This window comes from Lissotriton vulgaris, chromosome 7 (genome assembly GCF_964263255.1).
Source record: "Lissotriton vulgaris chromosome 7, aLisVul1.2, whole genome shotgun sequence".
NCBI lineage: Eukaryota > Metazoa > Chordata > Amphibia > Caudata > Salamandridae > Lissotriton > Lissotriton vulgaris.
The window spans coordinates 173,491,946-173,518,287 of NC_141695.1; the positions used below are offsets into that span (position 1 = coordinate 173,491,946).

General features: G+C 42.7%; 1 protein-coding gene across 1 annotated transcript in view; it reads left to right on the top strand.

Moving 5' to 3' along the window:
* The first annotated feature begins 1,892 nt into the window (after positions 1-1,892).
* Positions 1,893-26,342, top strand: part of LOC147701115 (putative G protein-coupled receptor 33) — a 36,208-nt gene continuing 11,758 nt past the window's right edge. Inside the window, exons 1-2 of the mRNA XM_086928578.1 lie at positions 1,893-1,920; positions 2,524-2,634. The gene's annotated coding sequence lies outside the window, so the exon portion shown is untranslated. The remainder of the gene's footprint in view (positions 1,921-2,523; positions 2,635-26,342) is intronic.

A 26,342-nucleotide genomic window follows, 5' to 3' on the forward strand; every position in this document is an offset into this window, starting at 1 on the left:
ATTACCACGTAGACAATGCTTCCTGTTCTGCTCCTATTAGATATCCCTTCTTTATGGTGATTAATCCAAATAAAGTAAAGGGATTGGGAGAACAATTATGTTGGCAGTACGTTGACAGTGTGTGTTATAATTAGGTTTCCCAGTGTAAGGATCAAAATTACAGCTTTATGCAGCACAAAAGGTTCACCCTTCAATATTACATATGCAATGGCTTACAAAAGCACAGGGCACAGTTTGCTTATAGGTAAGGAAGCAGCCCTCATAAATCGTTCTTAATTAAGACAATAAAGTTCAAATAGTCAATGTGGTTTCTACTCACTCCTCTAGAAAACACGAAGTCCCAGATAAAATACAGCCAAGGGAAATGGCCCTGCCCTGTTACTTCCTGTCCCTGACAGGCACAAACAGGCCCGCCCTTGGCCCGGGCTTCGCCCGGCACCGCCCGCGCGCGTCCCGCAAAGCGGATGCCCCGTTTACCTTAAAACACCTCCTGGCGCTTCAAGGTCGCGTTGGCAGCGTGCGCGCCGCGTGGGTTGCTGGGGGCTGTAGTCCCTCTACAGCTGTTGCGGTCGCGATGGCAGTGAGCGGTGATGCAAATATAATATTCCCCGGTGTTGCCCCAGAAGGTTTAGCAGGCTGAGTAGTGGCAAGTAAAGGTTCCAGGCAGGGCTGACATAGACATAGAACATAAAACAATGCCATTGACGTGTCGACCCTGTGATCATGTGCTATTAACTAAGAATCATACCGGGTCTTCCTCAGGACTAAAATGGTAACAAACCAGAGGACAGTCTTTAAGGAAATGATACCTTACATTAGTGTTGTGTAAATTAGGTACATTGGTTTTAAAAGGAAGGAGGGGATCCATAGGTGGTCACTCACCTTCAATACCTTGTAATTGTTTATACAACTGTTATACTTAAGTGAGTACGGTAAATGAGTCTCAGGTAACCTCTAGGCAGCACATCGTAGCTACTAGACTCCCCAAAAAGAAATGAGGGGTGAAGCAACAGGAGGGGCAGGGAAGCAGCGGAGCAGCTATAAGTGAAGGGAAGAATAACATGCAACAAAAAAAAAAACCTTGGCAGGTTGGAGAAGAAATGGCCAGGTTGGATGATGTTAGCAATATGACACTTAAAGGGGTGAGGGGACAGGAATTTGTAAGGGAAGCAGAACGAGGAAGAGAGAAAGAAAGCTTATGCACTCTCAAGGGTGCTGGAAGATAAAGTAGGTCCCAAATGTGATCAGTGGGAGGATATTAGTCATCCCTATGAAAGGATGGTAAAGATGCAATGCAGCAGGGGAGAGAACACTATGGAAGAGGAAAGAAGCCATGATGGCAGAAAAAGAAAATAGAATCAAATTGGTGAGAAAGGCAACCAATGGTAGGCAATATGCTGGCCCAAAGCCCAATGTATGTTTTGATATTGTCCACATGAGGTCTTTTTGACACCTAAAATCTCTTTGTAGGTGAGACCTGAAAACGCTGAGGAAAAGGAAGTTATTCTACAAAACCTTTTTGTCTGAAAATATTCCTTCGAACAGTAATTTATTGTATTTTAATCTCTGTCATAACATTGTTTTGGTACATTTTTCACTTGATTTTTAACCTTCATTCAATGTATAACGTTTGCAATCTCTTAGGAAAACAAGTAGGTTTGCCAAAGTAAAGTCCCTCCCCTTTCTTCAGAAACAAGTGTTTTTGAGTTCGTCTTTGGCTCTTAAGGTTAAAGTTGTTTGGGACAGCTAAAGCAATGGGCGCTAGTAAAGCGCTGCCATTCACAGGAGGGCAAACAACTGCTTATAAAAATGTGGGCAGGCGGAAGTTACTTGAGGAAATGCTTTCGAGAAGTAGTTTGAACACGAAGAAGGGGTAGCACTCAGTGCTTCGACGGAAACCTGGCAGCGGACCAGCAAGACGTAAGTCATGCAAAATTATATATAGGCAAGAACTCTCCGTGCATGATTCATTGTCAATAATGCCCGCTTCTATAATGTATTTTAAATCAGTTTGTTTGTCACTGTATATGTCCAATGGCCTATATATCTCCCATGGGAGGCTTACAGTATAAATATTATTAACTGCATGCAGGCACCACAAATTTGTCAAAATTAGTCTTTCACACAGTAATGTTTTTCTGCAAAAACATTTTACAATGACATTTCTCGTTTTAACATTTTGGGTATGTCTTCTACCTTATTTATATTCCCTTCCCCTTTGCTATCATATCTTTCACTGCTGGAGTCGGTGTCAAAGAAGAAGAATGAGTATCAAATAGAAACTCGAAAAGTGATGGATATGTAAGCAATGGGGGAATGTAAGAGAAAAAGCTTAGGTAGAGAAAAAGGTGGGACAGGGCAGTATCGGATTGTATTGGAGAATAGATGTAATGTGGTTGCACAAAGAGAGGTGGAAGCAAGCTTTGGCAAAGCCAATAAAACGTGCAAATTTTAAAGACTCCGTGGTAATAACACCTAAAATCGTCAGACTAGTTGCAGATAATTATATTTTTCTGGTTGCAGACTCTGCCTTGAAAAGAAGGAGGGGATGAATGTGGGACTCGGTGCTGAACCCAGAGCAGGGGCTTGTATCTGCCGTTGACTGGGTGCGATCAGAAAGCATCTTGTTTACAGGTAAGGCATTGCTGGTTGTCAGAAATAACATCACCAGCTATTTAGAATATACCACCATCACGATACACAAGGAACGAGGCCCCAGATTTTCAAAGATTTTGCGTCAGGTTTTCATCACTTTGTGACTCGACAGAAAATACATTTTGGTATTTAGGCTTTGTTAAAAATATAAAAAAAGAGTTGCCTTTGCTGTCACCTCGCCAAAACTAAAGCTCAAAGCCTTGCAGAGAGCTCCCTTCGGGGCGAGGATTGCCAACAGCCTCTTGAGGGTTGCCCTCAGGTTACTTTTCGAAAAATAAAAAGTAAAGAGTTTGTGCCTTAGTCTATGCGTTTCAATTATTCCCACGGGGTGGAAGTGTGATTAAGGGTCTCAAGATCACTGGGAACCGGTGGAATCAGTGTGTTGTGGGGGAGACACAACCTGCCTGAGCTGACCAAGGTGATGGGGTCCGTTTATATCCCCTGTAGGCAGGCCCGTCTCACAGGCTGCGCCCTCTGACGGGGTATCTACCTCTGATGGTCGCATAGCACTAACTGTCCAAGGACCTGGTTGTCAAAGCTCATCATCAAGTTATGTTGCGTCTATTGCATACCTATCTGGATGATTAAATAGACCAGCTGAGTGAATTATCTCACCCAGGACCAGCGGGGCAACCTGGACGATCCCCTTCCCCCCCCCCCTCCAACGTTCAGTCCCAGGGCCAGCTGGCCAGTCTCTGTCCAAGCCTTTATGAATGGATTCAGAAGTGCAAAATTCCCTGCTGTAGCATCCACCCGAGGAGGCAGGAATTTCGGGGGGTGATGGCCCTTCGCAAAAAAAAAAAAAAAAAAAAACTATTCAGCTTGGCTTTTGCTTCTAATTTTGGGATCTGCTGGAATTTGAAGTGCCAGAAAGGAAATACAATGTTACACATTTTCTGTAAGTCACATGTCACATGAAACAGCCAGCAAAAAAATGTGTGGTGATTGTGGTACCGCACATTAATACCAGCAATCGTGGTTACCCGGACCTCAAAATGAGGAATTCTATTTCAGCAGCTTAACACGGATACTTCATCCTTGGAAAATGAAGTATGGACGGTATTAATTTACGAGGGCTCCTGACAGGTGAACAAAGGACATGAGCCTAGCTCAGACCGCTGTGGGTTATGGTGCCCTGACCTGCCAGAGGCTGTGGCAGGCACCGGAGAACAATGGTGCTGGGAGAACAAGGGATATAAGCCAAGCTCAGGCCCCTGTGGGGTGTGGTACCCTGACCAGACAGAGGATGCGGGAAGCACCAGGGAACAATGGTGCTGGGAGATTAATGGTATCTGTGGAGACTATTTAGGGCCTCTTTGTCCACAGACTGGACATACCTGGTAATTCTCCTCTTCCACCCCAAGAGTCCACCAGTCTGTGGCAAAGCTTTATTTCAAAGTAGTCACATCTTCTAACTGTTATTTATTTATGAACACGGGTCGCGACTCCATGTAACTGTATGTTGTGCTGCGTTATTCCATACTATCCTCTGTTACATTACCACATGCAGGGCAGTGTTGTTTTATGATATGCTAAATTACTCGAGACTGCAATATGTTATGTTCAGATATTCCACCTCGAAGTTCTGTACAAGACCATGATACACTAAGCAGTGCTATGTTATGCATCCTATTGAAAGCCATGTTTCGCTATGATATCGTATGCTACTCTGCTATTGCCTTCAATGGTATGTTATTCCATCCTAATGCAAGCTTTATTGTTATGCTACCACGGGTTGTGCAGGGATTTGTTATACTGTGTGACTCCATATGGTCTTTGTTAGATCTGGGGGTCTCTAGTTGGCAGAGGTAGGTACCAATGTCTAAATAGCGACCCATGCTTCTAGTCAGGGTAAGGGGGATACACTCTTTGGATAACCCCTGCTTACCCCTTGGTAGCTTGGCATAAGCAGACAGGCTTATCCAAGGCAATGTGTAAAGTATTTGTACCAACACTCACAGTGATACTGTGAACACAGTGAAAACACCACAAATGGACTCCACACCAGTTTAGAAAAATAAAGTATCTTTATCTAAACTATAAAAGACCAAAACAACAAAAATCCAACATACACTGCTCCAAAATAAGTCTTTAAAAAGAGTTCAAAGGTTTGCACCAAAATAATCCACAGTTGCGTCACTTTTAGCCCAAAGTACCTGTAGATGCGTGTATGCATGCAGCAGGTGTGTTGCGTCGAATCCGGTCTGTATGGGGAGCCATCCGATAACTTGTATAGATTCTGGTTTGCTGGTTCTCCGTTAGAAAGCGTCTCGCACATGCACAATGTGACGATCTTCGGGGCGGCAATCCTCTTCTGTCGCGTCCCTCGATGTGTTGGTGCTGGACTCTGCGATCATGTTTGCAGGGACGGCATGCAGTGTGCAGGCAAGCAGTGCGATGGGTCTCACAGCGACAACAGGCTCTGCGACGACATTCGCAGCAACAGGAATCTTCTCGCACCGGGGCGATGCGCTCCGCAAGCGAGCGATGCGTCGGGTCTTGCAGCGGCAACAGGTGCTGCGACGATCTTCGCTGTGACGGGAATCTTCTCGCACTGTCGATGATGCACTCTGTAAGCGAGCGATGCATGCAAAATTGTAGATCTTCTTCTCTCATGTTTTTCCAGCTCCCCAAACAACAGGAAACAACTTCCAGAGGCCCCACAACTGACTCAAGCACTCTAGGCAGGTCAGAACTCACACAGCAGAGTTCAGGGGGAAAGCTGGGGGTGAAGTCCTTTTGTTCCTGGGATTTCTTAAGAGGAGGCCAGCTCTCCTCAGGCCTTTGGAGATCTCTTCAAGCAGGGGACACAACAACAGCAAAGTCCTTCCCCTCTTCTTGGCAGAATAGCAACTGCAGGTCAGCCTGCAAACAAACAGCAGGGTAGTCCTTCCTCTTCAGTCTTCCATCTTTTCTCCTTTGCAGAGGTTCCTTCTTGATTCCAGGATGATCTAAAATTCTGGGGTCTGGGTATCCCTTTTTTTATAACAATATTTTCTTTGTTCTCAGAAGGCAGAGAGGCCTTTGCCTAGTCCAAACCAGTTCTGGTCAGTCCTGGAGCACTCTGTTTACACAACTCCTTCTTTCCTTTGAGAGAGAGTGGCAGGGTTGTCAGCCTCCCAGCAGGAGGTGGAGCCAACATTGTGGAAGGCAGGCACAGCTCTATTCAGGCCCAAGCGCTTTCCCCTCCCACCAGTCAAGATGCAGATGGAGCTATTCAGCCCAGTGCTGACTCATCCAGCCTCCTGGAGCCACCCCAGCTCCTGTCACTCACAAACCAGACAGTAAATTCACAAATAACCAGTGGCACACAGAAAGGTTAGACAAGAAAACAGCCACTTTCCAAACGTGCTGTTTTCAAACACAGGATTTAAAAACCATCTTTCCTAAAAGATGGGTTATTAAATTCTGAGTTCATGGAAACCAGACTTCAAGTTTCTATTTTGCTCCTAAGGGAAGATATGCAGGTAAACATTATAGACAGCATTCCCCATTCTAGCCTACGGGCAAAATTAAGTTGCCAGTATTTTTACTATCAGAGAATGTCACTCACACTATTACATGCCCTACCTATCACATACACTGCACCCTGCCTGGGGGCGGGGGGAGTACCTAGGGCCTTCCATAGGGGTGCCCAATGTATACAGAAAGGTAAGGGTTAGGCCTGGCCAGTGAGGACACTGGTCAGGTCAGCATGGCAGTTAGCAACTGCACACAGGCACTGCGGTGGCAGGCCTGAGACACCATTTTAGGGGTACTCATGTGGGTGGCACATTCAGTGCTGCATTCCCACTAGTAGCATTTGAATCATCAGCCCTGGCACACTCAGTGGACTTTACTAGGGACCTACTGATGAAACAAATCTGCCAATCATGGATAACCAATCATAATAGCAATTTAAATACAGGGGGCCTTATTTATGAAGGCTTTGCGCCGCCGGTGCGTCACTTTTAAAATGGGAAAAAGTGACGCAGCGGCGGCGCAAGGCCTTCATAAATAAGGCCCAGAGAGCATAGGCACTTTAGCACTGATCAGCAGTGGTAAAGTGCCCAGAGTCCTATAGCCAACAACCACGGGTCAGGAAAACAAAAGGAGGAAGAAGCAAAAAGTTTGGGGATAACCCTGCAAAAAGGGCCATTTCCAACAGTATTGATATGCTTTGGTATCCTATTTTATGCACTGTTACCTTGTATTATGGAATATTATGTTATGCTGCCTTAAATTACTCACATTACAAATCTATGCTAAAGCTATGCTACACCGTGCTGTTATCATGATTTGTTTATTTTAATATGATAAGCTACAAGGAAGTAACCAGAAAAATAAAATACCCCCCACTTAGAACCAGTTAAAAACAAAATATCCTACCAAAGTGGTAGATCTCTACAGGGGCCCATCACAGTTGTTACCCGAAAGATAATACATAAAAATTACCATTGCCCAGCATGTGTATAATAGAAAAAAGTGCACATTTACCAGTGTTGACTTTCTTTCATTCTTTCTATTCGCTTCATCTTTCGTTCATAATTTCAATTTCTTTCTTTTCTTCTTTTCCATTCTCATCTCATTACTTCTTTTCATCTTTATGTCCTTCTGCCTATTCTCCTTTCATTTCATGTGTCCTTTCTATCTTTCTGTCCTTTTTTTTATTTCCTGTTTATATTTTTGCTGCTTTTTATCTTCCATTCCTAGGATTCTTCTATTATTTTCTTGCTCCTTCATTTATTCTTGTCATCCCGCTGTACTTCCTTCACAAATTCTTTCCATTATTCATTTTGTTATATTACATCTATATATATATGTGCTGCTTTCCTTTTATCTTTTTCTAATTTCAATTTTATTTCAGTTTTCCTTCTTTTTATTCTTGTTAATCTTCTTACCAAGCTTCATTTTTTCATTCCCCTCTGTTTCTTTTTCCTTTCCATCCTTCTTTGTGTTTTCCTTTTGTACCTATGTTCCATCTTGCTTTCTTTTAATGTTCCTTCTTTCTTCACTTATTTGCATCTTTATTTTCTGCTCTCTCATTTAATTTGCCTCTAGCTTATATTTTCTTTGCAATTAAAAAAAAACTATTTTCCTTTCTATCGTCATTTTAGGCTTCTTTGCCAGAATCAATAGTTCTATCCCCTTTTTTATTCTTCCTCACACCGTTCTATCAACATCTTTGATTCTTCCAGTATTTATATGTTTCTCCTTCTGCCCTGCAAGGGCTTTTGAGACAGAAATGAAAACTAATAAGGGCTGTTAAACAATTTAATCAGTCTCAAGCAACCCAGATTAAACTGGGTGCATCACTACTCCTTTTAAATGCTATTATGGCAATGCCCTGCTATACCTTGCTGTGTTGTATGTGCATTATTCTCACGTGGAGAAGTGTGGCTCACTGGTTAGAGCGGCAGACTCTGAAGCAGAGATCAGGCCTGGGACCAGGGCTCAAGTCCCAACACGGCAGGGTCTTGAGCTCAATGTCCGCGGACTCGATAATTATCGCCTCAGCGCCTACTCTAATCATGGGTCCCATCCTGCAACTCTGGGCAATAGCTTGCTTAATCTCCACAACGGCCCCTACAACACTGGGATGCCTGGCTTCACCTTGGGGGTGCCCAGGAGGGGCATCTCACAGGGAGAGCCAGGAAGGGCTCCACAGCTTTATACAGCGCCGGGACGCCCCGTTGGAGCAGCTGTGCGCTTTACGAAATACACTACATTTACTTTACAAAATACACTACATATGCTACGTCTTATGGATGACAAGGTCTGTGTCCACTTTGAGAAGCAGGCTTTACGATCTCCTAGGGTGCAGACATGATCTCACCTCAATTAAACTAAAGTTTCGGATGGGCGTAAGTCAGAATATTAAGGTTAGAATAAATTGTGACATCAATATGGTGTCCTAAAGATTGTTTTCAAACATATAGTCTGAGTAAAATCAATGAGGCTTTATTTTTTGTAAATTATATTTAGGACATGAGATATATACCATACAATATTCTTCCCTGGATAATTTGGTACCAAACCTCCGAAAAGGACCATGACGTTTGCAACCATGTAGAAGTTCATCGATAATCATGTGGATGAACCTAGCTGAAAGACAGTGCAGCACTGTACCGTGTCATAGGCAAAGATGCAGGTACACAGAGGGCAGACGTGGAGGTTTACTGCACTGTCATGTAAGGTTCTTGAAAGAGGTGTGTGCCTGCCTTCAGCACTTTCCTAAATTGAGGTTGAGGTCCTAAGGGATGTAGTTCCAAATCCGTGGGGTAATGATGGAGGGTAAACATCGTTTACAACGTGGGGATTACATCGCAATGCTATTACATTGCGGTTTTCACAACGCAAGTCGTTACAATGACTTGCGCTGGATGGTGCTCTAGGACAAGGAATAGTATAATTTACTATCCAACACCTTCCCTACTGTAAGTAGACTGGAGTTGGAATAGTAAACGATACTACTCCTAAGTCCAGCGCCCTCCAACGCAAGTGGTTGTAACGACTTGCATTGTAAAAACTGCGATGTAATGTACTGCGTTGTAAATGTATGCGTTGTAACATCATACATCCTGATGGAGAAGACCAGTTGACTTGTGTCTTCATATTTGCACTTTTTTTAATCTCGTTTTGATTGTGCTGGAGGTGTTCATCCTTACAGTAAGTTAAGCGAAGGTACCAGTCCTGATCGCTTTGCTGCTGATCTGTTGGGCTTGAATATAGTGTGGTCCAGCATGGAGAGCCAGTAGAGTACATCAGGGTTGTTGTGATGTGTTAATATTTCTTCAGGACCTTGATAAGACATACAGTGGCATGGAGGATGATCTTGAAAAGGGCCATCATGAAGTCAGTGAGGCTGTGGAACAGGCCATTGACACTATTGAGAAACAGTAGTTCTGAAGAGTCTTTCTAGGATGATTGGTTTCACTTCCTATAGTTGAGGGAACTTGTACCAGGCCATCTTGACTTCAATAACGATGTGCTCTTTGAGGATGTGCTTCTTGAGGGCGACGTCGGTGAATACAAATGTCTTTGTGTTAAGTGAAAGTTGTGGTGCTGTCAGATCTTTCCAGGTCTACGTCAGTGAGCCGGTTTAGTCTATTTGTTGTTTGCTGTTCTTAGCAAACATTAGGAAGTGACCATAATCCATTGGAGCTAGAGCTCTTAGAGGACCACCTGAATCCCAGTGACAAAGTGATCGATAAACAGATGAAGTACCCCAGGCTTATTACAACGAGGCTATCAGAAGAATACATTTCAAGGATGGAAAGATTACAACAGGTCTGGGAAATGCGAGAGGGCAGGGCTTAGATTGGTATGTGGACAAATTAGAACAAGTGAACTTAGAGGGACTAAAAAAATGTAAAAAAGCACCAAAATGTAACACAGAGACAAGGAAAGTGATTTACTGAGGATTGCCTAAAAAACAAGAGGGAAATAAGGAGAGAAGCACGAAGATTAGAGGTGAAATATGAACAGGAAAGCGTTGATAAGCTTGTAATATTAAAAAAAGAATATATTATGACAATCAGTAGCGCGAAAATAACTCATAAAGAAACCTGCTGGGTAAGACTGCTGAAGACAATTGAGACAAATAACTTAAGCTAGTTCTGGAAGCTGATACAATCAGCAGCAGAACTCCTGGGCGTCTAAATGAACTGTGTGGTGGAAGACGCGGCATGGGAAGAATAGCTGCTGCAATTGTATAGTCCGGGTAGAGAACCGGAATTTGGGAAGCCACAGGAGTGGTTCGGGCTAGTAGAAGAGCTCAAAGCAGATTTCTTACCCCTAAACATGAAAAATGCAATAAAAACCCTGAACTTAACTAGGGCAGCAGGTCCAGACAATCTCCCGGCCCTGTTGATAAAATCACAGTTGAGTTGGTGGGCAAAATTCTTATAACTTATGTTTCAAGCTATTTTAGGAACTGAAAAGGAGCAATAATCTGACCGGTGCATTAGAAAGGAGATATGCATGACCCAAAGAATTACAGATTAATACATTTGTTAGATATAGGGGAAAAGATCTTTGCAAAAATAATATTAGGAAAGCTGAAAGCTTGGGCGGAACAGGTTCCAGTTGTACCGGTAGAACAGGGTGGATTTAAAGAAGGCCACTCTACCATAGGCCACTGCTTTGCCCTTTGGGCACTCGCCAAGAAGTCAATAGAGCAGAAGGGGAAATTGTATTGCTGTTTTGTTGACTTTCGGGCAGCATTTGACACAGTGAATCGCAAGTGTCTCTGGGAATGCTTGACTAGGTATGGTATACCGGTGGGATTACTGGCCATCTTAAAAGAATTACACAGAGAAAATTGGGCCCAGGTAATTAAGGACACACAAGGTGCTCTGATGCAGAAAATAGTGGTAGGGAACGGGCTAAGGCAGGGCTGCGTTTCGGCTCCCCTGCTATTTACCTTATTTTTGGCCGACTTACCAGCAGAATTAGAAGTGGAAAGAAGCGCAAGCCCTAGAATGAGCGGAAATAAAGTGTCATGTCTTTTATATGCAGATGACCTTGTGATACTTGACCAAACAGAGCTTGGGCTCCAAAGGAAATTAAATGTTTTTAGGGAATATTTTGAGGCAAAGTTTTTAGTAGTAAATATGGATAAAACAAAGATGTTATGCTTTGGGAAAAAAAGATAAAAATTTTAGCTGGTTTTTAGGACAAACAAAACTGGAGATTGTAAAAGAATATAAATATTTGGGTCTCTGGTTTGATAGTGCCCTAAAATGGTGTACCCACTTAGAAGCCCAAAAAGAAAAAGCCTTATCTTCAATACACGGTCTAAAAAAATGTAATAAGGAATATGGGGGCATATTACCAAGCAATAGCGATAATTATCGCTATTGCTTGGTTAGAGAAAAAAATTTACCGCTGAGCTGCGGCGATTTTTATCGCAGATAAACCTTGGTATTACCAAGTTTTATCGCAAATGCGATAAAAATCGGCCGCAATGCATAAATATCGCTGAAAAGTCAGCGATATTCATGCATTACCGAGCTAATGCTCTTAGCCATGTTATCCACCTCCCATTGGATAACATGGCTAAGAACTGCTCAGGGCAGGTGTTAGCTTTTGGAGATATTCGCGCTTAGCGCGAATATCTCTAAAAGTTGGTAATAGGAGATAGCAATGTTAGCAACTGTTTCCAGTCGCTAACATCTTGGCACGCCCACTTTGCATGTCATGAGTGATAAATATCACTGACATGCAAAGCGGGGCCCAAGATGGTCGCTATCTCCTACTAGCTGTCGCTAACTGGTGTTAGCGACAGCTAGGTATAGGGAGATAATTTTATCTCCGCTTTCTTGGCTTTTAAAGCCAAAAAAGCGGAGATAAACCCCCTTGATAACAAGCCCCATGGAGACATGTCCCACAGACCAATGCTAAAAGCATATGAAGCAATGATCCCCCCACAGTTATTGTATGTGGCAGAAGTCCTGTACTTAAGTGGTAAATGCAGATGGGACCAGGAAGAAGGAAAGATCCTAAAAACCTTACTGTCTCTACCAAGCACCACAATGATCCAAGCTGTTAGAATGGAGACAGGAACAACAGCATGGAGCATTCAGATCCAAATGAAACTCTTAAGATTTTGGAAACGACAGGACCCAGGGGGTGTGAAGAAGGTCTCACAATGGTGTAGGGAGGAGATCCGAAGTAGCAGCCTCAAGTGGGCTAGGGAACCAAGAAAGAAACTCCTGTCTATAAGGAGAGATTAAATGTGGGACTATCTCAGCACTCACTGGAGATAGAATTTACCAAGTGTTCACTCAGACTCCAAGGTCAGGAACAGTCAAGGAAGAATGACTTGGCATACCTGAGGGAGAAACAATCAGTGCAAGGTACAAGAAATTCATGGGTAAAGGAAACATGGAACCCGTACCTGGACACCATGCCGAACTATGAGCTTAGGTGTGAAATACTAAGAGTACGAATTGGTATTAACCCCTGGCTGTTGGAGGGAAAATCAAAAGCAGAAATGATACATGCTGATGGAACTTGTAAATGTGGGCTTGGAAATAAAAATGATATTCTGCACATATTGGTAGATTGACTAGCAGTTTTAGCCTTGAGGAAAGTGTTTTTTCTCCCAAATTTCTTAAAATATGGAATAAGATCACAAGCTCAAGCTATAGTAAAGCTTATAGAAATGTCAATTCTTGATATTGCCATTGCATTGGGGAATTATATGAAAGGCATAAAAATGTTCTTGAGGGATAGACTGAAGGGGGGTTAGTAATTCTATCCCTCCTTCTAAGATTCCTTTATCCAGCTTACGCAATATATCTCAGTTCAATGTATACTACTGAAATGAGTCAAAATGCTGCTGCATTTATGGAAAGGAAGTGGACATTATATTTGTAATTTGTACTTATTTGATAAGGTATTTTTAATGAACTGTACTGTTATTTATTTAGTTAAATATATATAACTAGCTTACCCGTCACGCGTTGCTGCGATCTCAGAAGAAAGGAAATTTAAGGAAACGTGTTATGATAACATTTAATTTACATTGTGTCATTTTTATTGAAACGTATTCATTTTAATGAGAAAAACATTTTAAAGTGTTGTTTTAATTCTGTTTATTTATTCAAGTGCTTGTGGATACACGGTATTTTTTGGTTTTCCGTCTGGTGCGTACACAAATAAATCAGAAGATTTTCCGACGCATAAATGTAGTATTCTTTTGCCAAGAATCTGCCCAAGATTTCACTAAGGGTCTAATCGGCTCCGTACCTTAGTTTAGAATGGAGAAGATCGGTCTTGAGACTCAATTTCCCAACAACCCGCAAGGGAAGCTTGGAATCACTGGAGCTGGATTTCTCGGCAGGAGAAAAGACAGCGTCTCTCTTAGTGCGTCTGATGGAGGGTCGGCTTCCTTCAGCACTTGCTGTAGCTGGGCATGCCGGGCACGTAGATAGTCGAACTGCTCCAAACCATTTGTGTTTGCTTGGGCGAGTGTGGGCATATTTATACCATGAAGGTGCCAAGTTTGACGTACAGTTGGACATAATAACGTCATCAAAGAGTCTCAGTTCCTTGAAAGCTCCATGAGTTCTTGGAAAAATCAATATTCAAGCAAGGGGAAGTCCCAAGCTGCTGAAGCTGAGTTTTTCCAAGAAATCGTTGTGGATTTTCGGAACGAGTGGAAGTAGCCCTGCCGTATTTGGACTGCATGAGCTATGCCTAAATATTGTTATGATTTCTATGCCTATATAAGGATATGGTGATTTATACCTATGTAAGGGCATGAATCAGGAAACTTACAATAGGGTCCTAAAATAATATATAACGCCCACTCCACGTTATCATGTTCATTTAAGTTCAAGCACTAAAACATATAAACTAGAAAATGTGTTTACAGCCCCCCAAAAAATCATATAAGATGCATTTGAAATGGTTGCACACGAAAAAATGAGCATTTTGTACAGTACACGTTTAAAGGCAATGATTTCATTGTAAGCATATGATATGATATTGGCAATGCTAACTGACTGAATCACGAAAATTACATTTACGAAATGGCTCTTAGTTACAGAAGAAAAAGGTCGAGACAATCCCATAGCAGAATATACAAACTGTTTTGGTTTTTGGATTAGGCTAATATTGTTTCTAGGAAGTGTTCAAAGAACTCTTGTTCTCTAAGAATAGTTCTACCTTAAGCAGATTACTTTTTTGTGCCAAAGTTCAGTTTGTTTTTTGGAAAAAAGTCAAGTAAATTTGTCGTAAAAATAGAGGTCCACACTTGGTAGCTTTGTTTTGAGAAAGAGAAAAAAGAAAAGATGAAGGTCGAATTTTCAGAGTTCGAAAGAACGCTGTGTGCTAATTTCAAAAGTTTTTCTCGGTGTCAGGAGAAAACATTAAGTCATGAAGGCTGGCAAAGAAATCATCTACCACAGTAGGTGGAAGTTCGACTACTTCATTAAGAAGGTCAATTGTGCACAGATGTGAAGCATCGCTGTCAACATCAGCCGCGTTAGCAATGTTTATAGCAGATGGTACCTGTGTGCCTGATGCTCCGCTTATCTCACCTCTAGTTGGATTTGCCGTTGAGACCTCAATGAATGCCGTCATCAGGATTGGTAGCCGCTGGGGGCAACACAACACATGAGCCGTTACCGGACGCAGTAATGCGTCAGTATCCGTTGGCATAACCGATGGTAGGATTAGACAGACATCTAACACGCATTCCTCTCCACAAAGCAAGCATCGTAGAACAGGTCAGATGCAATCTTGCCAGATTGGTCTGAATGACAGGAACCATGGGGTATTCAGATCTCTCAAACGAGCCAAGCCAAGGATCTGTGTTATTCTGTCACAGTACCTCATAGCCTGCAGCGCATTTTCCATACTGGCTTCGGTATCACTGGTGGCTGGATGTGCCATAACGGAGCAGGAAGAATAAAAATAAGATCCCTGTTATGAGTCCCAAAATGAGAGGCAGGCTGCCGAACACAGAGTGAACGAAGTTAGAAAAAAATGCCCAAGACTGCTTCAAAAGCTGCTAACAGTCCCGAAAAAATCGTCTTAAATACGTGTGCAAAACCGCTGGTATCAGACATGTTAAAGATACAACCTAACATTTCTGCAAAATGTATTCGGCAGTTTGTTGATAATAATGCATGTATCTCTGCAGAAGACCATGCAACTTGCAGATCATACGTCTCTCTGGACGAGGTCAGTGGCACAGTTTTTTGCAAAAGAATGGCTTTCATTCTGCTTAATGTATCAATTCGTATAGAAGAGATGTTCAGTGAAGGCCATAGTGGCAACTCTCCATCTGTCTTGCTTTTAGGAAACAATACTTGCATTTACAGCAAGTGACCCTGGCTGACACAGTAACGAGATAGCTTATTCCAGGCATCATTCCACAACAGCTGTGATCATTTAACATAATGTAGCTACCATTGGAAAGCTGCCTGAAAATTGGATCTAACACTGCTGTGGGTGAACCCTGCAGGTGGCAAGAAAGGTTATTGGAAGAACCTTCGCAGGCTCCGTGGAAATTAATACCCTGACACAATAAAGTACCACTTAGTGAGTTTTCACAATTTTTACCACTAAGAAATACTTCCTTACTCCCACTCCAACATTTGTGTGTGTATGGTAAATCCCAGGTCTACTTAATTTGTTCTTTACCCAACCTTTCATACAGGCCTGCTGGTATGTGTTTTAAGCAATGCTGAACCTGGAAAGTCGTGATGGCTCCATGTATTATCCATTCAACTGATGGTTTCTCAGAAACGGTCAATGGTAATCTCCAGTTTTTATATGATCCGCACCGTATAGTCTGCTCCCCTCTGTGCCAACAAGATTTGTTTATCTATAAACAAAGACATAGTATTGATTAGATGCCAAGGCACATAGCATGAACGAAGTTTTTGCCACGTCCAGCCTAATAGCATTATAGAACCTAATTGAGACTGGCCATGTTATAGCATTAGCATGTCTTGTTCCATTATGTCTATGGCAGATGATACAATGCTGTCCAAAAAATATATTCTGGATGACAGAGTTGCTAACCTTTTAGCTGTTTGAATTTGCTTGACTTTCCATGTTTCATTGTATGCAGCGTATATACTGGCGAATATGAAACGTTTATGACGTGGATTACGAGGTCCCAGTAAGAATTCTCGTAAATCAAAGAGTCTCAGTTCTTTGAAAACTCCATGAGTTCTTGGACAAATCAATGTTCAAGCAAGGGGAAGTCCCTAGCTGCTGAAGCTGAGCTTTTCCAAGAAATCGTTGTGGATTTTCGGAACTAGTGGAAGTAGCCCTGCCATATTTGAACTTCATGAGCTATGCCTAAATATGGTTATGATTTCTATGCCTATATAAGGATATGGTGATTTATACCTATATAAGGGCATGAATCGGGAAACTTACAATAGGGTCCTAAAATATTACATAACAGCACATGCAGTGCAGCCTATTTTCTCGCGTACTTTGAGGTAGAAAAATACACCAATAGCTAACTCATGAATCTCCCAGCAAAACCTGTACTGCATGCAAGGCTCTGGTAGGTGCCACACTGCCACATGATAATGACTATGCACTACCAAACCCCAAGCTGAAGGGGGTTAAATTCAGGGGGGTGTAAAATGAGACCAAATAAAAGCACCTTTCCCCCTTTACATATCCTCTGAATGCAAAGCAAAATTACTGCAACCATAAAAATAAACTCAACTGTGTTTAGTTTTACTTTGGCTTTGAATAAAAATAAACAATCTCCTACTAAACCGTCACAATTTGGAATCTATGGGTCTGATTCTCAAAGCGTTTTAATTGAGGCATATTTACTTCAGACCAAGATGAGAGTGTAGTAATATCCATGCCTTAGATCCAAAGCCTTTTCAATGAGCCGTGCTTTACTACAGGCTTGCGTATGAGCTAAAAAGTTTCCATGCCGTGGTCTCAAAGCCTTTTCAATGAAGCCTGCTTTACTCCAGGCTTAGGTGTGAGTTAAACAGTATCCACGCCTTGGCCATGAACCCTTTTCAGTGAGCCGTGCTTTACTCCAAACTTGGGTGTGAGTTAGACAGTATCATTGCCGAGGTCTTCAAGCCTTTTCAGTGAGCCGTGCTTTACTGCAGGCTTGGGTGTGAGTTAAAAAGTATCCATGCCGTGGTCTCGAAGCTTCTTCAATGAAGCATGCTTTACTCCAGGCTTAAGCATGAGTTAAACAGTATCCATGCCTTGGTCATGAAACCTTTTCAGTGAGCCGTGCTTTACTCCAGGCTTAAGCATGAGTTAAACAGTATCCATGCCTTGGTCATGAAGCCTTTTCAGTGAGCTGTGCTTTACTCCAGGCTTAGGTGTGAGTTGAAAACAAAACACACAAGACTGATTTGCATATGGATATGTCTGAACTGGGGTGGCGTGGTGAGCAAAATAACAATGGATTAAACCCAGATCTGTGACTGGGGGTGAATGTTTGACAAAGTTCAACATTCCGTTCATCATCTTTTTGTGTTGCATTCGGTGTGAGTTAAACAGTATCCATGCCTTGGTCAAGACGCCTTTTCAGTGAGCCGTGCTTTACTGCAGGCTTGGGTGTGAGTTAAACAGTATCCACACCTTGGTCATGAAGCCTTTTCAGTGAGCCGTGCTTTACTCCAGGCTCGGGTGTGAGGTAAAAATGATCCATGCCTTGTTCACAAAGCATTTTTAATGAATATGACAAGTTTATTTGTGGATTTTGTGATGAGGCCTGTCTTACCCCTGAAAACTACTTAGGAGACATGGTTTGTGAATCAGTCTTTTTTTAATCTAAACTAATAATTGTATTGCTACGTTGAAATGTAGGCTTTGCACTTTCTTCTAACAACTTTGAAACAGGCATGATGTTTCAGATTTTGAAATTTTTTGCATCCGGTTTGCGACACAAACTAACAAAAATGATGGTTTGCATGTGGAAATAAGCGCAATGCAACACAGCAAAATGCGATGCCTGCACTACTTTGCATCAAGGAGGCATTCCATTGTTGCAGCATGGACGTTTCCATGCACCCACCCATGGGTTGTGATGCAGATCCATATCTACAAAGAATTGTAGAGAGCATTTTCCATAGAAATCCTGCACCCTCACACACGCTGAAGCTGGTGTAATGAGGAGAAATATTATTATCTCTCCTCCTTTAGTCTCTTTGCGTGTGTGCTGCAGAATCTCCTTTCTATCCACCTATCATTATCCATGTATGTGTCTCTGTCTCTCTATATATCTATGTACCTAATTCTGACTCTATTGGTCACTCTGTATCTACCTCTATTTATCTCTGTCTCTACATGTATCTGTCTGTGTATAAATATATATGTACATGTCTACCCACCTCTGTGTTTCTGTTAGTATATCTCCATCTCTTATCCATATTCATAAGTCTCTCCCTTTCTCTCTCTGTCCCAGTCTGAATATCTTTATGCATCTTTGTCAGAGTACATCTCCCTTTCTTGCAGTGTATGCCTTTCCTGCCTCCTTGCTCTGTCTTTCTAAATCTAAATCAGTTTAAATCATAATCTCTTCCACCTGCAGGGCCCATACTGCTTCCTGGCCACAATCTTACCATGCATCTGCTTGGATACAAGTGTATTCAATGGACACTCTCACTACATCAGCGGTGACATGTTTTCACATTTGTATTCTTATGATAAATTAAAAATGCTGTTGAATTCCAATGAACTGACACACATACAAAGAGGAAATTGCCTTAGAGCACATTTCTGTCCAGGAAGAAACACCTTCCAGCACAAAAATATGCTAACCACAACGCTGACACCCTTCCAATATGACACAATGGCTACTGAGTTGGTGCATGGCTTCTGGAAGGGTGCCAGTGCGGGGAGAGAGCAAACCTCTTTGATATGGCACCACTTCATTATAGATATGGCACAGTTGTACTCTCTCCTGTTAATGCAACGCAGTGCTGAAAAAATCTGGCCCTACATTTCAACTATATGGAAATCAATCTTCACAGCTTGATTACAAACAGCATTGGTTGGTAGCTGCTCTTTTTTTGCGATGTCGGTGGTACATCGTTCAGTAGTAGATGCTATCAGGTTATTCTTGGATGCCGGAAACCCCACCATGGTCGTCTTCCTGGACCTCTTGGCAGCATTTGATACCATGCTGAATCCACACAAATCATTCAAAGGGCGCCTAGCTCTAAATAACATCTCCTTATGGGGAGTCAGTTGCTTTGAATATTTGGGCATCAAATGTCCCAAGGCTTGGCCTCGAACCAACATCTATACAAGTTCACACAGGTAGCCGGGGCCCTAAGGAAGAGACATTGTTGCTCCTATACTAAACTGATTGCACCAGCCCTAGATAATATATACACAAGCAATGCTGTAAGTAGCGCACTTTGTGGGCCTGAGCATTTGGGCTTTGAAAAAGCAAACGATCTAACAGTGATTGAGAAGAAGTTCCTATGGAACTTAGTGTCTCTTCCACCAAGTACAACATTCTGCCCTCTTCAATTGAATAAGGGCATTAAACCTGTTAAAGATCTAGCAAAGCTGCACCTGCTGCTATTTTGGCAGAGGTTAGCATCCACCCCGGAATTGTCCCCGTACGCATTGCTTTTCAAGACGTTTGTTCACTGGACACATAGAAACAAAAAGGCTGGATTAGACATATCAGAAACCTCCTCAACCACATTGGAGTAAAGAGGAGTAGCATTAATTGCCCAAAACTACCTACCAAGAGAAAAATTAAAGCAATGCACTGGGATTGGGCAGCACACAATGAATTTAGTGGTAGTAGGAGGGGTAGACTAACTAAGGAATGTATAGACTTCGAACTATCACGTATCCAAGAAGGATAACTTGATCTTATCCAGATGCCGGCTGATAAAAAGCTTTACACACAATTTAGGCACAGCTCTCTACCCCTGAATTCAATTACAAACTCTTGGCTAGGTAACGCTGCCCCAACCAAAGGCTGCCCTTGTTGCTCTCCTCCAATGGGATCAATTGACCATGCTCTTTTTGGCCCTCCTGCATATTCTAGACCTGGGAAAGAAGGGCTAAACCCCATCTGTAAACAGCTTGGAATGAATATATGACGTTACAATGCATACATTTTAAATGCATGTTTTTACAACACAGTCTTTACATCGCAACAACCATTACATTGCATGATTTTACAACGCATGCCATTACAACGCATTTTTAAAAACTACCATTACAACACATTCCATTACAAAACATAATACTTTTAGGGTAAACAGTAGGGTAAGTGTTGGATAGTGTAGGGGTATAAATTACTATTCCCACTCCAGTGAGTGAAACAGTAGGGTAAGTGTTGGATAGTGTAGCAGCAAAAATAACTAAGTGTAGGATAGTGTAGGGGTAAAAATTACTATTCCCATTTATCCCAAAACCCATACCCACCCTAATACAAAAAAAATCTCCATTACTTACCGTATAATGCATTGTAATGGCATGCGTTGTAATGGTATGTGTTGTAATGGCATGTGTTGTAGTGACATGCGTTGTAATGACATGTGTTGTAATGGCATGTATTGTAATGGCATGCTATGTACAGGCAATTGTGTTATAGCAGTTGTGTTGCAAAGGTAGGTTGTTGTAATGACTGCATTGTAATTGATGTTTCCTGCTTGGAACCTGTGACTATAGGGCCGCTTTGTGCATACCAAAATCAGACACAAGACCACTATTTGTGTGCGCAGCAGCGAAGTTCCCGGGCCATATCTGGGGAATTAGAAGAAAGGCTCAGAGACTTATTTTTTCGTCCCCTCTAATATGCCCATAGCACAGTATATCCCTATTAGGTTCTGCCGGCGGGGGAATTTAGTCTAATCACTATGGAGTGCAGCTAAATGAGCAACTATTCACGCCTCGATTCTTATGTGCTCTTGTGCCAGTGGAAGTATTGTAGTAATAATTTTATATACATTACTTTAGTGTTATAGACTTAAACAACTTTGTGTATTTCCGTATTGAGCAGCATAAATTGATTAGCAAGAAGTTGTTTAAGGCACTCATTGTACAGTTTTAGTCTCAAGAGAAGGTTTGTGTTTTAAAAGTTATCTCTTCAGTTTTTTTAGGTGTAAGGAAGGTTTTTAACATAGTTAAATTTTACAGGGCTGCATATATGCACTTTTCACTTTTATGGTCTGATGTCCGAAAAACGTTTATTGAATTGATTATCATCATATGAGTTTCCTGTTTTGGTACAATGCGCCTCCTCAGAAAAATCTTCTGGTGGCTACCTTTTAGCTCCCTGAAGATACTCACCCAGACCCTAATCATCAGTTGTATAGATTACGGCAATGTGCTTACCTTTGTCTCATATGAATCCCTCCTATCCAAAATGCAAGTCGTCCAAAATGCCGCTTCGTGCATGATTAACAACTTGCCATCATAGACACCGACAGCCCCCACACTTAAAGCCCTTCATTAGGCCCCTTCCTCTCTGGCGAAAAACCCACCACATCAGGAGTGCCCCAGGGGTCCATACTCAGTCCACTCTTTTTTAATATCTACATGGCCCCCCTCCTTACAGTGATTGAATCCCACGGAATACTCGTTACATCTTATGCTGACGACACTCAGCTCGTCGTCACCATAGATAGAAAATGCACTGATGCCGCCCTCAGATTCCAGAACTGCCTCTCCCAAGTCTTCTCTTGGCTCAACAATAATCATCTTAAGTGTAATAGTGCCAAAACGGAAATTATACCCTTAGGTAAAGACATCCTCTTCTCCCCAAAAGATTGGTGGCCTCAAAACTCTGAAGCCCCCCCGAGTGCGGTTTCTTCGGCCCCCAACCTGGGTGTCCAATTCGATTCGTCCCTCAGTTTTGACGATCATGTGCGCATCACTGCAGGATGCTGTTTCAGTCTCATTAGACAGCTGAAGAAATTCTTCGACTTCCTTCCCATCTCAGCCAGGAAATCAGTCGCGGTGGCCTTAATCCTATCCCGGCTAGATTACTGTAATGGCCTTTTAGCAGGAATAAAGAAGTCCACCCTCAAGAAACTGCAAAGCGTTCAACACGCGGCGGCCAGGCTCGTTCTCAAACTTCCAAGAAGGTCCTCGGCCTTAGCAGCCCTTAACACTCTTCACTGGCTGCCCCTCCACAAAAGAATCCTCTTCAAACGCCTTGTCACGGTTTTTAAAGCCACCAGGAATACAGGCCCTTCTTACCTGTCTAAGCGCTTTTTGCACTACACTCCATCGCGTTACTTGAGGTCATCAGGAGCCAACCTGGTTACTGTTCCTAGAATCAAGTTAAAAACGAAAGGAGGAAAAACTTTTTCATTCCTGGCGGCTAAGGCATGGAACGGCCTCCCCTTCAACCTCAGGCACGCCCCCACAGAAAGCCTTTTCAGGAAACTCCTGAAGACCTGGATATTCCCACAGTCTGATTCATCGGTTCTCGCAGCCATCTGATCTATGCCTCACCAAGCTGGTTCTTCTGTAGGCTTAGCGCCAAGATGCTCCTTCCGGAGTGATAGTTGCGCTATACAAATCCCCATAAATATCAAATAAATATCAAATACATTGGCTCCCAATTCAAAAAAGAGCAATGTTAAAGCTGCTCTGAATGGCTGACACATTTTTGTCAGGCTCAGCTCCAAAATATTTACAGGAAAGACTCAATATGTACCTCCAGAACAGGAATCTAAGAACTATAAACCAACTTTTGCTACGGACACAGCACATCCACGCAGGCAAACAGGGTATGCAAGCTTTCTCTCATCTTGGCCCGTACCATTGGAACAGACTTCCTCCGTTAAGTCGATCATGTACCAGTGTGGTACAAAATGGGGGTGGTGATGGACGGAGGTGGCAGAGTGGGGTAAAGAACGGTGATGGATTAAACCCAGATCTTTTGACTGGGTGTGAGTGTTTGATTGATTCAGATGCTCCTTCCATCACCATCCCCTTTTGTACCGACCATGTACCAGAGTGGCGGGTTTAAAAAGAAACACCTTAAAACGTGGCCCATTCGGTTCCTACCAGCGCCCTAACTTTTTGTGGTTTGCGATGGAGCAGGAGAGTGCCATTTCTACAGATATATCTCTCTCTCATCTCCTCTTCCTATCACCGGTGCAGAATTCTGCTGCTGTGCACCATGCACATACCTTTTATACGTGAGTCTATCTTAGGTTTGGTACAATACAGGTACCCATCCAGTACAAAATACTATGCCTACACATGTATTTAACTTTTCATACTTTGAATGTGTATTGTACAGTGCAACACACATGTAAAGTCGGAATAGAAAGGAGAAATAAAGCATTTCTACTTTTAACACCTGTTTTTAAATGGCTTAATACAAAACTAAGCCAGGATGGATCTCATTGAGTTTCACTCTGTCGAAATCTGCAGAGTTACTGAAAAACTTTGCCAAATTCTGTGAAGCTTTGCAAGTGGGAGAAGTATTGCTCGGCCACCCATAGTGAAGTCCCCTTGGATGCTGATCATTTTTTGGGCAAAGAACACCTCCTGTTACCACAGTAAGTCCCACACAGTGGGATTTCTTAGAGTTCATCTGAGGCCTGCCCCCTTTTTCCACCACACTACAAACGCTTCTCCCTGCACGCTACTCATTGAGGGATAAGGTTTCCTTGGCTGCTGAGGGTCGTTGGTGGCCAATAATTTGTCCTTTTGCCCCAGTAAGCCCCACACAGTGGTATTGCTGAGAGCTCATTGGAAATCCTGCCCCCATTCTTAACTACTCTGCAAAAGGACCTCCTGGTGCACTACTGGTTGGGGGATGAAGTCTCCTTGGCTGCTGAGGATCATTGGGGGCCAAAGCCCTATTGTTACCACCAGTAAATCCCTCACAGCATGATTGCTGGGAGCTCGTCGGAAGCCTTGCCCCCTTTCTTAACCACACTGTAAATTTGCCTCCTGGTGCACTACTCATGAGGATATAAAGCCCCTTTAGATGCTGAGGGTCATTGGGGCAAAGAATCTCTTTTGTGACTGCCAGTAAGTCCCACACAGTGGTATTGCTGCAAACTCATCGGAAGCCCTGTCCTCTTTCTGAACCACTCTTCAAACACCCCTCCTGGCACACTACTGCTTGAGGGATGAAGTCCCCTTGGCTGCTAAGGTTCGTTGGGGGCCAAGAACCCCTCTTGGTACCACCAGTGAGTCCCAGACAGTTGCATTGAAGATAGGTTGTTGGAGTTTCAGCCCTCTTTCTCCATCACTCTGCATATGACACTCCTGATGCACTACTGGTTGGGGGATGAACTCTCCTTGGATGCTGAGGGTCGTTGAGGACCTAGAGTCCCTCCTGTTACCACCCGTAAATCCCACGCCAAGGGGTTGCTGAGAGGTCATTGCAAGCTCCACCCCATTCTCAAAGACTTTGTAAAAATGCCTCCTTGGTGCACTATTTGTGAATTTATAAAGTCCCCTCGGATGCTGAAAGTCACTGGGTGCAAAGAACACCCTCCTGCTACCACAGTAAGTCCCTCACAGCAGGATTGCTGGGAGCTTGTTGGAGGCCCACCCCCTTTCTCAACCACTCTGCAAACACCTCTCCTGGTGCACTACTGGTTGTGAGATGAAGTCCCCTTGGCAGCGGAGGGTCGCTGGGGGCCAAGAACCCCTCCTGGTACCACTACTAAGTCCCACATTTCTGAGAGCTTATCAGAGTCCCTGTCCCCTTTCTCCACCACCAAACAAATGCTCCTCCTGGTGCACTACTCATTGGGGGATAAAGTCTAGGGGTGAGCATGCTGATAAAATTCACTGCACGGGCAGTTGTCCACGTTTTTACGAACTCTGCTCAGCTTGGAGGGCGGATTGGCAGACTCCATAAATATCACAGATGGAGCAGAGTTTACTGCATGAAGAGACACAAAAGCCTGTCTCTGATTCTTGATAGATAGGGTTTTGTGTTAAAAAACAATGGTGGTTGCATGTCAATACCCAAGTAATGTCCCCGTTAAGCTAAGTAATGCAAGGCAGCGCTTTGCACAACTTTGCGTTACTTTAAGGCAACACACAGCACAGAAGTTTGGCACAAAGTAAATATTTGAAAAAACATTTTCTGCTGCTTTGCATTACTTTTGTGATAAACACTTACTATAAAGTGGTTCAGTTACCAAAGATATATTAAAGCTTCCAAAGTTGCCCAGGCCCTTCTATTCTTTAGTATATGTTCCTACTGATTTTAGAAGTTTCTTTTCAAACAGGCCATGAATTAGAGTTTAATATAATTTCATGTTGCAAGATAATGGTGAAAATTATAGGGCAACTCATATTTCAATATTTTTTATTGTGCTCTGGCAGTTGTGTTGCATGTCAATTTTCCTTGTTGAGCACACTCAAAGATTGTGATGTCTCCTGGTACAGTACCAAAAAACAGCTGCGGCTCACTGATATTTTTATGAGTGCCAGAAACCCATTAGGATTATTAAAAGAACCCTCACCCACCAACCTACAGTGCCAACAATTAATATTCAAAGGTAAAGAAGCCAATATTTGATAAGAACAAAGATAGTTTATCTACCTAGAGCGTTAGTTAGTGGCATCATTTCAGGAACTGACACCAATTTCCTGATAGTAAACTTGGATATCACATGGTATCTGATAATGACTTCACTCTAGGAATTGAGGGGAGTTTAGAAACTTAAAGTGGGTCCTCAATGTAGGGGGCTGGCTTATTATACGGGGCTCGCTTATGAAAGTGTAGCGCACTACACTAATCCATGCAACCCTTATGCTGATTTTAGTGGTCTTAGTCAACCTTAGCAAGCTCTCTTAGTGGAAGCTGTGGAGAGCAGCCTTCAGGCTTAGTCCAGAAAGTGTGTAAAGCAGCTTTTTTTACCAGAACAAAATCTTATTGGTATATGTTAAGTGAAAAAGAACCACACATTGTATTTATTAAAATATGTATTTGTTATAAGACACTCACTAACATCTAAAAGTATATCCTACCCGGAGATATAAACACAATGCACACTATACTTTTCAAATAGAACAGGTAAGTAGCCCAAATACACAGCGGTTGCCAAGGGGAGACCAAACCATATACTAAAGTAGTGGGATGCAAACCACAACTCAAGTCAAGGCTGTACCCAGAAGACGTAGAAGTGCTGGGTACCCAAGGAACCACCCGAGTTAAGGACCCTGGAACCCCAATGAGGCTGTCTACAGAGTGGAAACATGACTGCATGCTCAATTCAAGTCAATGGGTAAGT